We start from the raw sequence: 15618 nt of genomic DNA, 5'->3' as shown, positions 1-15618 counted from the left end.
TGAGTGGTCTGTGGGTAGAGACGAGGTGTTGAACTGTGCGCACGACGATTTGAAATCGCGTGCAAGTTGCATAAAAGCACGTGGAGTGACATGAATGGATGTTAATAGGTGATGAAGGGACTTGCATGCATTCATTTCAATTCACATGCACACTGCTCCTTATGAGGATATTTCACTCAATGTTAACATGGTTCTTTTTTAATGTAATTGTTTTCAGCTTCCGGAGACAGAGCCTTGTATGGGCTTCATGTTAGATGTTCCTTCAAATGTGAACCAGCCAGTCATTGTAAACAAACAAGTCAGCACAACCTGCAAGCTAAAATTAGCATTGTTCAAAAATATGATAAAAGCCTACAATGGCGACGAAGTGGGATTACCTTTTAAAATCACAGTTTGTATTGACTCTAGGCTTTGATTTGTGTTCCTCATTTCACAGATTTCTTTTTTCCTTTCTGAGTTTGTCCATTAAATGGTGGCATGGCCTCTATTTATAATTTTCTAGTCTTGATGAGCACTCTAAGCTCTCTACAGTACAGTTTTGCCATTCATGCAGTATCTTTGTGCAGCATTCTCTCTATTATTCGTCACTCACACCCTGCTCGTGCAGCAGCCAGGGGCAGCTTGGGGTCCAGTATCTCCTCAAGGACACTTCGGCATGTGGAATGGGGGAGATGGGGATTGAACCGCAGACTTTCTGGTTAGTATAGACGACCTGATGCTTCTCCTGAGCCAAAGCCACAGTAAGGAATCAAATAAACCAACCAAAGGGCAGGAATTACCTGGCAATAAAAGATTATTGTTGTTGCATGCTGTGAATTTAATTGTGAAAATGGTAACAGGTTAGAAGTGGCAGGGGAGGATGATGCTGTGGGAGACACATTGCCAATGGCCACTTCATACCCGCAGTCTACATCCAGTGAGTCAGATAACCTGCATTTTATATGACTTGGTCACTGACTTAGTTCAGCAACTGTTGGGCAGAAGTGTCTTTCTAACAGCTAGCCGCCGCCATCAATCATTTATGTACAAGTTATGATAGAACAAGCTTTATTTGCTACTAAACTTCAATATAACTGTTACCACCATTCAGTCTCTCCGGGCAACACACCAACGCTCACTCGCCAGCATGTGCTTGCTGTGACTTTTGTAGTCTCCAAGCTCAGGTCAGTGTGACTATGTCTGTGACTAAGCATTTACACTGCCTGGTGCCTGGATCCACACTGTGACCCTTTGCCAACGGTTCTGACGTAACACAGCCAGGGAAAATCTTGTCTAGAGTGCTAACAGTCATCACTCCATGTGCTGCTACAAGAGATCACGTCTGTCAACTCACTGATAGGTCCCTCTAATCAAGATGTGCTCTGTCCCATCTTTTATTTCTTACAGGTTTCCCTGTGAAAGACATGCATCCTTGCCATGTGTTTGAGTTGGAACAGGGACTTGACTCCACCATACTTACTAATTATATTTGTACCACAGAGCCCAATGGTGAAGTGGACCTATTCATATTTTTGAATACTCTAATCAAAAGCAAGATATCTTGAAAGCTGGTTTCAATCAAGATGAAACAAGCATTGAAAGATTGACGCGGACTTAAATCTAATACGCAGAGTGCAATGAAATTCGCTCAACATTTTCATGTTACAGAAATAATTATTAATTTTCCAATTCCAAATATGGGTAATTAACAACTTCTCTTAACACAAATACATTTTACTGTGGTATTATGATATTTAACTATCATGGTGTTGTTTTAGGAAAAGTAAAATATTTCCTAAAAAAACATAGAATGAGAAAAGTATTAGTCCCAGCTCAGGACCTGGTTGAACTCCATGACTAACTTATGTGTATGGAAAAGTCATTGCTATTAACAAACCTTTGTGAACCAGCACTGTGCAGTTCCTTTGATCCCCATAACATGCTCAACACTCTGTAGTTACATATTGTGATTGACTTTGTCAAATGCAGCACTAAGATCCGGGAGGACGAGTACAAGAGACGCATTTATATCTGTCCTGTCGAGGCCACGCGAAGGTTGTTAGTAACTTTCACCAGTACAGTTTCTGTGCTGTGATAAACTCTCAATTTTTCAAACCATTCCTGAACAAATCATCACATCAAACAGCTTTTTCGATCAGGGCTCTGGACTTTAAGTCTTATGTTTCTGGAGGCTTTTGTGTTTCTTTGTAAATGAAACATATTTGATGACCCTGGATTGTATTAAATGTCAAACCCACATGGCTTTTGGTTTTCTTAATATCTGAGAACTTGACCTTTTTCAGGTAAATCGTTTTGATCTGATTTCTTCTTTCCTTGCAGCCACCACCTGACATATGTTTGCATCAGATCTTGGTGCATCTTTACTGGCAGAAGACACCTAGACCACCAAAGGTCTATATCCTGTATTTACTTGTGAGCTTTTAATGGTTAGTGGCCTACTGTAGCTTTCTTGTTTGTGAAGGTTGCAGCCGTCAGGGACTATTACTTGAGACATTTATGACCTTTCATGTCTCAGTGCCTCTACACTTCCTCTACTGCTATTGCTCTTCTTTCTCAGCTGCGTTCACACAGTTCATTTTTTCATTGTGGAAATGATGGACCATTGCGCTCTGTTACACTTTGCACTACTACCACTCAACACCACAGCACTGCTAGACGATGGCTTGCTGACCAAGGCTTGAAAATATTCTACGAAAAAGAATCCACTTTTAATTTAATATTCTATTTTTGTGATCAAATACTAAAACGTGGTCATATTTTAAAAATTGATAATTTGAATTAATCAAATTTCTAATACAAAGATATCAATCAATCAATAAATCACTTTAACCTCTCTGTACAAATAATTCCCTCAGGTCTATCCACACTCTGTCTCTATTTGAAACAATATGTAACAAGGCCAACGGATGCAAAATTCATCATCTTTTAAGGCGTCTGGCCAAGTGTTGCCTGGAGCTCTACATTTTTTAATTAGTACGCAGTTAGATGTGTGGCTGGTCAGTGTGTCCTGACAGGGACAGTCCTGTATTAAATGGGATGAACGTAGTAAGTTTTACACATGTTGCTGCCTCTAACATACCAACACACTGCAAGACAATCCATTGATTATACTGCCCCATATTCAAGTGTGTTTTTTAAAATGACCATCGAACATTGTGGATTCTGATTAGTCAGAAGTTGAACCATGCTGATGTAAATTAAAATGTGTATTATCATATTTGTGTGAGTTAAAGGTGCAGTGTGTAAGATTTAGGTGAAAGGGAACTATTGTCAGAAATTTAATGTAGAATAATCCTCATGATGTTTTCACTAGTTCATTTCATCTAAATTGTATGAATTGTAGTTTTCTTTAACCCAGAAAAGGTCCTTTATATTGAAATACTTTATATTTACATCAAGGGGACCCTCTCTAAGGAAGCCACCATGTTTTTAACATTAGTCCAGACTGGACAAACTAAACACCTTTTGAATTTTTATGACAACTGAAGCTACCACAGGTTCTTTTTCATGTTTGGAAGGAGAGGGTGAGGTGAGGGGTGTTCAGCTGCAACATGACATTTCAACACTAGATATCACAAAATTCTACACACTGTACCTTTAAATACAGCACTTAAATAATTTTAGTATGGACACTTTAAAGTTAACGAGAGAAGAGAGCAAACGCAACTAAAACTCCATCCATTCCATTGATTATGTATTATCACTTATTCTTTTGGGAGTCATATGGATCAAACAACCATTCACTCTCACATTAACCTACTAGCTACCCACCACACCACTGTGCTGCACAACTGAAACTGAAGTAGAATATAGAAAATGGAGTGTGACATTAAGACTCTCTCAAGTAAGAGTGATGGAGTGAGATACAGAGGGGTTAGAGAGAGAGAGAGAGAGAGAGAGAGAGAGAGAGCACAACATAAACTTGTCTCTGCTGGACAGATTGCCTTATCAATATCATGAGTACGACACATGTCTATTCTCTGTTCTTGAAATGACTTTTTTATTAATTTAACTATTACACAGTGCCTGTTTTAAACTCAAGAACAGTTTCCTGTATAGCTAGATGTTAGCATCTTAACAATGCAAAAAAGAAAACTTTATTTTATGATTTATTGAAAGTGCTTTAACAATTGATATACTTTAGTTTGATTACATGTGGCATTTTGTGAGGAAGTGACCATTTCACAGAGGGTTAACCCTAACCCTAACCCCCCCACCTTCATTTCCTTTTGTTCCCCTATATTATTTGTTCTTTCTCCATCACCCCAACCGTTCCTGGCAGAGGCCGTCCGCACCGAGCCCGGTTCTGCCGGAGGTTTCTTCCACTTGGGAGTTTTTCCTCCCCGCTGTTGCTCATGGTTGCTCGATGCGGAACAAGTTGGATTTCGTGTTTCTTAAGATCTTGGACTTTTGTGCAGCTCCATGAGACAACTGTTTGTTGTCATACCGTGCTATATAAATACATTTGATTTGATTTGATTTGATTTATCCTTCAGTCATATCCTCAAATCTGTATTGAGCTGAGGGTGTCTGTTTTTTTACAGTTACAGATGATACCAACACCAGCCATGGTGCTCTACTTATATCTAAGCCTGGCAGAAAGATGAGTCATGACAGGTTCAGCTCAGTATGAAGAATTGTACCTGAGGCCATCTGGAGTGCTCCATCTTGGGATCAACTTGACTTGGAAGATTCTTGAATTCTAGTGGCACAAGACAGGTGGGAATTTCTATCTATCTATCTATCTATCTATCTATCTATCTATGTATCTATCTATCTATCTATGTATCTATCTATCTAACTATCTATCTATCTATCTATCTATCTATCTATGTATCTATCTATCTATCTATCTATCTATCTATCTATCTATCTATCTATCTATCTATCTATCTATCTATCTGTCTGTCTGTCTGTCTGTCTGTCTGTCTGTCTGTCACATTTTAGTTCTAGCCCATATCCCAAATTACAATTTGTCTCATTAGGCTTAGTTCTCTGCAGGTTTTATTATCAAGCTTCACTTGTCCGTCACACCAATTTGAACCTGCCTTTCACCGGTAGTTTAATCAAGGGTTCAGATGGTGTGTTACTGAATTTGACACAGTGACTACACAGGAAGAGAGTGAGCTGCACAGCAGCAGAGCAGAAGCAGCTTACTCCATCTTCACAGGGTGTATTCAGGTACAGTACTGTGTATAGGTCATCAGCATACAATTGTATTTTTATAAAATAGACCTGAAATGTCAAAATCTGCTTTGTAACAACAGCTGTTATACATGTAATTTAATCGTAATGGAACATTATCTGCACTGTCAGATGCTAAGGATATTTAAAAAAGCAAATTTCCCAACTCATGGGGAAAGAAATCTGTACCTTTCTTATGGTGTATTTCTTTCTGTGTATTCAAATGAATCATAATAGTCTGAATCCCTGAAGCAACTGACACGGTTCGGTCAGCAGTCTGTCCTCCACACCATGGTATTTCTGTCTGCTATATCAACCTCCAGAATACGGCTGGTTCCAGATTCATAGAGGAGTTGCAGGTATTTACTCTCCTGTGGTGTGAGTCGTAGTGTGAATGGGTGTTAGGTTACATACTTTTAAAAACAATCTCCCTCTGGATAAATGATTCAGGTCCATATCAATGGAAATGTCCGTCCATAATAACACCTGAAAACCACATGATTAGTGTATTTTGTGAAGACATTACACTAAAACTACCACAGATTACCACAAAACTAAAAACTGTATTTATTGGTGTGTGAAATTTGGTGAAGATCCAAATAAAAATCCAAAGGAGACTATTGGAGGAGGTTTGCACTCTATTGAGTGCCAATCTCATTTTTGTTTATATATTTATTGAGTAACTTATATATAGTACTTTTACAGAATTGTATTTGCTACTGTAACAAAGTGCTTTTATATATAAAGAAATCCAGTAACACTTTAGTTAAGGGAACACAATGTTAGCCACTAATACATGAGTAATAAGTGTATGTGTTAATGATCAATAAGATCTGCATTAAGCATCACTACATATGTATTAGGTATTTATTCAACAATTTCTTATTCTTACTGAATAGGTCATTAATTCTTGACAAACCCTTAATAAGCAGCTAGTTAGTCTTGAGGTTAAGTTGCTGATATATAGTATGAATCAAAGTAGACTCCTAATACATTGTGGCAATATGTTGCTACTCTGTCTCAATTGGTAGTATATTAAGACAGTGTATAAGGAGTCTATTGCCTCTTTATTTTGACCCATACTAAATACTAATAACTTACGATCATGGCCAACTAGTGGCCTTCTGAGGATTTACCGAGAATAAACCAGTTGTTAAGCAAAAATTAGAATGTGTTCAATTAAGATGCCTAATAAAAACCTTACTAAGCACTAATAGATATCCTTATTAGTTATGTATTAATGACTAATATTGTGTTCCCTAAACTAAAGTGTTACCAGAAATCCCACTCCAGAAGCTACTGCATGACGAGCTGCATGGTGTGTTACTTAACCCGGACTGAATCAAAACAGAACTCTCTGGAAATCATGCTGGGTTTGAAGTTTACAGACATGCGGTGGTTCCTATGTATTTTATGTAAGGCAGCGGTAATAACTCTGCTGCCACAACAAATGCTCAAATGGTTAAGGTGAACAGGATGTGCAGAGTACTGCAGAGTGGATGCTGAATGAGTGACAGGATGCTGCATGTGTGTGTGTTGTCGTGCACTACAGGGCGGAACAGCTGTCACCGACATCTTTCGAAGGTGGGACTCACTGACCAGAGGAGGAGAGGTGCACAGCGTTTGTCTGTCAAAGCTCTAAACCACATATGTGACTTCATTCTCAAAACAAATAGAGATATTTGCCAGTTTCCATTTCATCTTTTCATAACTGCATGAACTGCTTGGCCTTTGTAAATGATATTAACGTGATGTCAGGGGTGAACGTGGATGGCAGGAAGACGATATAGCTCTGTTTTATTAGGGGACAAAATATCAGTGTGCATACTGTACGTGGCATTTGCTGACATTAAGGGTTCAGAACATTTACAACAGATGTCAGATTCATCTTCTGCGGACAAGTGATTGTTATACTAAGGCATGGTGACAGCTAAACGTTGCTGGTTTACACGCAGTACATGCATGTGTGTGTGTGTGTGTGTGTGTGTGTGTGTGGTAGTTGGGAGAGGCTTCGGGACAGTGAGCAGAGACTGGGTGGCATTAAAGAGGCTTACAATGGCGTCCGTTACATGATCATTTTCAAACTGGCCATCCTCCTCCACTTTATAACCCGGGCAAACATCTCAACAATCGCTCTGTGTTGACATCAAGCCGTTAAGAATTCTATGACTTCTATGTTCTCAGGTTGTGTTTTCATCTCCTGCCTGTAAACATTTTAGTTTCAATAAAGCTTGGTTTTGTGGAGATGTCTCTCTCTGATTGCACTGATTCTGTGCTCCACAGTGAGGATGCCTTAAAAAATAGGATAAAGCTGGGTAAGCATTACTTACACAGAACTTCATTATGTCATGTACTTTAAATGAGGTATATAAATAAACATTATCTTTGATGTAGTCCAATGAACAATCAGTGTTTGATTTGCTAAGACAAGCTTTTCTGAAAAATGTGTTGACTGCCTGTACACTTAAGGAAAAAAAAGAATGATGTGACTGGTAGACCCCAAAAATGAGAAATATATATATTGTTCTGCGTGTGCGTGGAATTTCTTTTTTATATTTCTTTTTATTGCTTTTTAACATTAATGAAATATTCATCAGCCTCAACTCATTGTTTCTTATGTAGCAGCAGAGCCATCCCATCACTCCCTGACGTTATCTTGTGGATTCACCAAAGTGAGCTGATATCAGATCCCTGATTGTATGGAGGCTAAATGATGCCACACACACGAAGATGAGAAGTTGTTGAATTAACACATTTTTCAAGACCAATGCTTTATTGAACTGAATCACATTTAAACAAACGGTCAGTTTCCAAAACACATCATGACACACGTTTGTTCGGGGAGCGACAGCTGGTTTTGAACAGTTTATTGGAGTGAATTACTGTATTGTGCATTGCTACATTACTTACAAAGTTAGAGCAGGTTAAGATTCACTGATCTCGGTGTACTGGCATAAAAGTTTACCATCGCCCCATTTTAAAATATATGCACTGGATACAATTTCAGATAAACTTGGGCTTTTTTTTTGTCTTATCTTTTCTTCTATCTGTGCAGCTGTATAATCCCATTTCAGTCAGACAGCTCACCGTCAAATGTTTGTTGCAGCAGTAGAAACGGTTTGTTTTTGGCATCTAGGCTCCGACTTAATCACCCCCCCCCCCCCCCCAGATATGATGACATAGATATGGGGAGTGATGAGCAAATACTTGTTACTCCCCCAGTCGGGCCTACAGGTGGATTCCGGGGTGGTGGAGGGGCTGAAGCATTTGGCAGCAATACTGACGGGGCAAGCAAAGGGAGTGATGGGAAATTTTCTCTGCTTAAATAGACCCCGCCGAATAAGGTGGGTGTGTATCATAGATGATTGTGGAGAGTGAGGTATGTCACATGGTGTGTGTCACATGACTTGAGCAGTGCAGCTCGAGCTGGCGACCTGAACTAGCTCACAAGAGTTGCTCCATTTATGCATAATAATTATCAATACAGTTAGTTTACACATCATCCACCGCATGCTAAAGACACATGTCTTCAACTACACCTCGGTAATGAAGATGATGTCTAATAACCATTGTCGACTATGTGTTTATACTAAAAAATAAAATAAAAAAGGTTTAGTTGCACTTATATGGCACTTAAATGTAGCACTATTTAGTTTGACTAATTGTATTTACATGATTCTTGTTGTGCTGGGTTTGAACCCTAATGGTTAAATGCACTTATTGTAAGTCGCTTTGGATAAAAGCATATAAGTAAAATGATATGTAATAATTATAGTAATAACTATTACTTTAATGATTTGTAACCAATCATTTTGACTTGATTCTTCCTGTCTAAACTTTCTCATAAGCACACTGTCATCGCCGCTGGTTTCAGTGGCCAAGTCTCATCACGTCTCTCGGTCATGTCTTGCAGGGGTTGAGGATGTGTCTGGGTTAGACACTGTATTGTAATGAATCTTGCTGCATCACAATAGGGATGAATTGGATTGGATTGGTTTATAGTTGTATGACAATTTGTGGATGTGTAATGTAAAAATATGCATGTATTATATTTTTATAAAAATATGATATATTTGTCTTTGGCTACTATTAATAATTGTTGGCTATGTGTATCATTATCACTGGTGAAGATGCATATTCGTCCACTTTTTAAAAATATTTATTTCTTGTTTTGCATGTAAAAAGTCTACATCAGTGATCCGTCAAACACCAGAAAATAACACTGTGGGTGTGCCTAGTGAGCTTATCAGCTTTTGGTAGAAAACTTCAAAACCAGAACAACAGTAGCTCATAATGTTTTCACACATATCTTTGCTGTTTCTTATCAAAGAACTCTCTGGCACATGGCACAATGTGCTGATTTACACAAAGCATGTGCAAAGTAAGCTGTGACATCATTATTTCCCAAATGCTCCATTTTATAGTCTACACACTGAAAAACTCAAACTGGAGAAATTCTGCACTTTTAAGCTGTTGGTAAAATCCCTCTTCTACTTACACACAAACTTTGCTCATGTGTGGATAAGAGAGTAAAATGTTCACAAAAAAAAAACTGTTGTATTTTAAAATTATACAAAATATCCACATAACAATGGACAGGATATAAATCATAGCCAATTTCCACAAAGTATCCATAGTTGCTTTGGGGAAGATTGTGGCAAACAGTAATAATTGTTTTAGAGCATTAGAGTTCAGAAGAGAATCAGAATCAGAATCAGAATCTCTTTAATTGCCAGGTATGTGAACACACACGAGGATTTTGACTCCGGTTTTTCTTTGTTCTCTTAATACAACAGTTAAAAAACAACAACAAACAAACAGAGATGAACAAGGACAAAAGACAATAACAAAAGCTATGTACATGTACAAAAAAGCTAAATAGTTGGTGCAAATGGTGCATAGTGCAAGGATGAAATAATAAATATGCATATACAGTTTGTACAGTATATTGAATGTACAGATATATTACAGGTGATGTTTCACTCAGTGACTCATATCTAACCCAGTCAATCAACCAACCTCTGCAACTTGTGCTTTGACATACTGTTCAATCAATATAATCTTTATAACTTCACAATACTTCCATTGCAGCATAATAAGTCAAACTTTAGTTAATAAACTGTGCTACTGCATCTACCTCTTTATGTATACACTGTGTGCTGTGGTCTAATTTGATATTCAATAAAAAATGAAAAATAGGGTTATGACTAGATAGATCTTATTTTGTGTGAGAGGTATCAACATATTATTTTAGTTAGTTCCCCACATGTATTGTATCATGTTTATGAATAATTAACAACTTAAAAGTAATGAAAAAAATCACACTCCCATCAGCCTCAGTTATACTTTGCATTCAACACTAATTAGTTCATGTTTGCATGCTGACAAACTACACTAAGATGAAAGACATCAAAACTATTATTATATTGGTTAAAGGTACCATGTCTGAAAAAGATGATTTGTTTATATACTTTTTTAAAGCTGGTGGTTTATATCTTAGGATGGTCAATATATGCCCTCTTTAGTCAAAACAGCCCTGGTCTACATGTGACCTGAAAAAGACATATATCTCTCCATCATCTGGACTTTGATTCTGAACAAGCCGTCTGCTCAGCACAGGCTCTGATGTTCAACTGCTCCACTGGGACCAGTACACAAGTAGTTGTGATAGCTCACCTGTTACTGCCATCAGTCAGTGACAGCCTGACTGATGGTTATGACAAATCAGATCATGTGAAGGAAGATGTTACTGGTAAATGAGCCTTTCCTATGAAGGGGCTGCGCCTTAAGGTGCATGAGTCACTTGGAATACCTGGGCTGGTTTATCTGGCACATATTTCATATTTACCACAGTGTTTATATTGACATATTTCATGTATTTACACGTAATGATCAGTATGATTATTTAGTGTGAGGTAAAAACAGCTAAGATGGTATTAGATTTTTAGAATGCACAGGAGCAGAGGCAGTCGGTCTGATGATCAGACATTGAAAGAACTGAATCTTGTTTGAAGGGTTTATCACAGTCCTCCGAGGGCCACAAACAGTTTTCCAGAAGATTTTATTTAATGATGACATGAAGAGGATTTCAACACATAAGATAAAAACACCAATACCATAAACCAATCTTACCTTAAATGAACAACAACATTATGACACATTTTTATACTTCCAAATGTCTTCATCACTGCACAATGTTTTACTGTCTACATTATATCATCTTATAGCTTCAGTCAGTGAATGCAGACGAGACACTCACTCCAAAAGGCTAAATCCAACATGTTTATTTCAGTTCACATTTACAGCAGTAACAAGCAGTGAGCTGCTCCTCAGTGAAAGCCCGTCATTTTGTAAAATAATCAATACTTCCGTACACTGGGGAAATCAATACCTAGTTGCTCTGTGATGTAGCTTTCATAATCATGTGTGATCTGTCAGATCCTCTGAGGGCATGCATGCGATAAGCAAACTTAGGATGCCATCTGTTGGTCAAATATGTCAAACCAGCACCGATACTGAGATGACGATAAAAAAAAGAATGCTGTTTTTAATGAATTATGTTCTGCATTCTTTCAGAAATCTTTACATTAGTGTTGAGTCCAGAGGTTAAAGGTTAAATCACTTAAATCATCATTACCTGATTTAGTTTTATGAACTTTAATTTAAATACATGATTCTTCACTTCACCAAATGCAATGTAATTAGATTCATTTTTTGTAAAAAAAACACACATCAACAATCAGGTCAATATTCATGCTGTCTTTGTTATTCACAAACATCCCAATATCATCACTGAGGTCTTTCTGTTATTTATCCAACACTCATTAATACATGTTTGTTAATATTAATAAATGAATAACATGAATGGAGACAATATAGTAATAGAGACTCATGTGTGTATAGCACAATACAATTTAATAATGCCACAAACTGCAGTCTCCAAAATTACCATTTAAGTAGAATCTTTATAAAACAGTTTCTCCCCAAACTGAGCATTACAATATTAAAAGGTGGATGTATAATTCACTTCTATGTACTTAGTGCATTTACGTAGATTTATTCATACAAATACTCACTTACTGTTTAGAGCAGTTTATGTTGTTTGTATATAGCGGGCAACACAGTGACAAGAGGAGGGTCTGTCATGAGTGATGTTTTCAGCCTGAACAGAGCTGTCACTAATGTGTTGCTGTATCTGTATTTGGAAACTAATTAGACAGAAGTCACTGTTGACAAACACTGACAAGTGTCTCAGGGGTTAGAGCGGGTCATCCTCTTACCAAAGGGTCAGCGGTTTGAGCACAGTTTTCCCCACTCTGACTGCCGAAGTGTCCTCGGGCAAGATAGTAAACCAAAGTGCCACTGAAGGCTGTGCCGTTCTTACAGAATAAATAGATGCACTGTATGAATATGTGCATGAATGGATGAATGGCTTAAAAGTGTACTGTAAAGTGCTTTGAATGTATCGTCAAGAGTATAATAGTGCTATATGAATACAGACAGACAACATCAGTTCAACCATTTCTATATCAATGTCTGCCTGCCTGCCTGCCTGCCTGTTAACAGTGGGTTTTAGGCAGATGTATGTGCTATACAAGTAAGATAAGTTCCTTAAGGCAACTTGCCTCCACCACCCCAGCCTCCACTTTTTTAGCACTGAGTCCAAACATGGTCGTGAGAAACAATATTCATCCTAAACAAAGGCACATTGCCTGTTACACCCAACAGGGGGTTCTGCACATGATCCCTGTTTTATCTTAGCACGCTGCTCGGGTTATCCAGAGAACATCCAAGGAATGGAGCCTTCAGCACCAGTCATAACTGTGTCCCCATTTGCAACAAATGGGTAAATCATGACATAGTGTTCCCGACTGAAAAGTACACAGTAGTAAATGATAAGATAAATTATGGCTGAATTCCATATAGCAGTGTCAGATCCAGGCTCCTGCTGTTGTTCATTACTTACTGTGACGCTGGAGGAGAGCAGAGCCATTATAATATAATTAACAACTGTACTTTTCTCACAATGAGACATAGGCCTGTTGGTGTCTGAGTATGCAACAAAATATAAACTGAATTCTTACATCGTATCTTCAAGTCTATCTAGTTTTAGATAAAAAACTGCAAGTTGATTATTTTAAAAGGAAACAGCAGTCTTGCTCTGTAAAACAGAAGACAGTGAGTTTAACATGTGACAAATATACTCATCTTAAGTAATTCATATTACACTATACACCTTCCATTTATTAAAGTCAATGTCTTTGTACAGTCTGTGATGATGCTCAGTGAGAGGTGAACTGATGGTATCAAATGTTATGTTGATGATTGATATTTGACAAAGCAGATAGATAAATTACAGTGTATCCACAAAAATCATGAAGAACTGAAATTGGAATGAAATTAAATGAAATTCTGTTTGACATCAGCAAAGTGTAGGAAACTCTGTATACCCCTAGATGGCACTAGAAGAACAGTACGGTTTTATCACCCAGCATTTTAACATTCTCTGAAGAGGTTACAGTGCTTTGATTTGCAGTGCTGCCTGCCTGCCTGTCTGTCTTTCTGCCTGTCTGTCTGTCTGTCTTTTTGTCTTTCTGTCTGTCTGTCTGTCTGTCTGTCTGCCTGCCTGCCTGCCTGTCTGTCTGTCTGTCTGTCTGTCTGCCTGCCTGCCTGCCTGCCTGTCTGTCTGTCTTTCTGTCTTTCTGCCTGTCTCTCTGCCTGTCTCTCTGCCTGTCTGCCTGTCTGCCTGTCTGTCTCCCTGCCTGCCTGCCTGTCTGTCTGTCTGTCTTTTTGCCTGCTCGTCTGTCTTTCTGCCTGTCTGTCTGTCTGCAGAATTATTTCAAAACTATTTCCATTAGACTCATTACATTTTGGAGCAAATCTGGATCAAACAGCAGACCCAGGAATGTGTTTCACTGCCTTTAACATGGTAGCAGTGGGTTTTAGGCAGATGTATGTGCTATACAAGTCAGATAAGATTTATTTTTATTAGTCCCACAACAGGGACATTTGCAATGTTACAGTGTAAACAGAATATATACAGTGAACTAGATTCCCCATCTGCATACTGAAGTGTCCTTGGGCAAGATGCTGAATCCTGAATTGCAGAATAAAGTGCTGCTAAAAGATGCACTGCATGAATGTGTGTGTGAATGGGTGAATGGCAAACTGTACTGTAAAGTCATCAAGACTAGAAAAGCTGTATATAAATACAGACCATGCAACATACACCATTGTTAAGTCCATAATAGGTGCCTATGGTCTACTGGCAGCAGCTCTGGCTGCAGGAAGGAACAACCTGTCATACCTCTCCTACAGACACTTAGGGAGGACCAGTGCATACCTGAAGGAGCTGCCCAGTGCTGTGATGGTGTCCTGCAGAGGGTGGGTCCCACCACCTCCACTGGGTCAAGCAGGTATACTAGGCACTAGCTGTCCCTCCTAATCAGTCTGTCCAGTCTTGTCCTATCAGCAGTTGAAAGGCTGCTGGCCTAGCAAACCATTCCACAGAGGATGGCCTGTGCCACAACAGAGTCATAAAAAGTCTTCAGGAGCCCCCCCCCCCCCCCCCCCCCTTTACACTCCAGAGACTTAAATCTCCTGACCCTTCTTACAAAGTTCATTGGCACACTCAGTCCAGTCCAGTTTATTGTTGAGGTGATAAGAAGTCCCTATCTCAATGTCCATTCCCTGGATGTTCACTGGTGTCGGGGGGAGTGTCTGCGCCTGTGGAAATCTACCAGCAGTTTTTTTGGTTTTCCCCGCAATGAGCTGGAGACAGTCAACAAAGTCCTGCGTCAGGACTCTGTATTCCCTGTCGTCCTCATCTGTGATGTACTGCTGACAGCTGAGTATTTCTTACACCCCAATCCTCACATGCTGGGGTCGGTTGGTCAGACAGTCCAAAATTCAGGATGTGAGGTGAAGGTCCTCTCCAGATTGTTCCCCAAGAGTGTAAGTCGAATGGTGATGAAAGCACTTCTAGTTGTAGTATATTTAGTAAATCTCTATATGTGACTGGTGTTGCTGAATACTTTCTTTTGAATTCATGATTTTCTTACTGACGTTAGTGAGCCCTTAATGTCCCCCTATTGCCACCATGTCTCAGCAGGTACTAGATGGATTGTTGTGATATTTGGGTTAAGAATCAGTACACAGGTCCTCATAGATCATCAGTTTTGACCTTTTTTGCTGACTCACAATGATGAATTAAGGCACGGGCTGCCTCTTGGTGTCTTTGTTCAATGTCGTGTGTTTGAACACCACTTGTCAAGTCACTACATGAGGCTGCGTAACTATTTAAATTTATCTGAATTAACCAACCAATTCTCTACCAGCTAAGATTGTCTAGGACCTATGACTCACAGTAACTGAGGAAGAGCAATCAATCTGTCAATCCTTCAATCCTCTCCGTGTCCAGGCTGACGTCTCCAA

This window comes from Paralichthys olivaceus, chromosome 12 (assembly GCF_024713975.1).
Source record: "Paralichthys olivaceus isolate ysfri-2021 chromosome 12, ASM2471397v2, whole genome shotgun sequence".
In the NCBI taxonomy this organism is placed as follows: Eukaryota; Metazoa; Chordata; class Actinopteri; order Pleuronectiformes; family Paralichthyidae; genus Paralichthys; species Paralichthys olivaceus.
The sequence above is the reverse complement of the archived record's forward strand: the minus strand, read 5'-3'. Positions refer to the sequence as shown.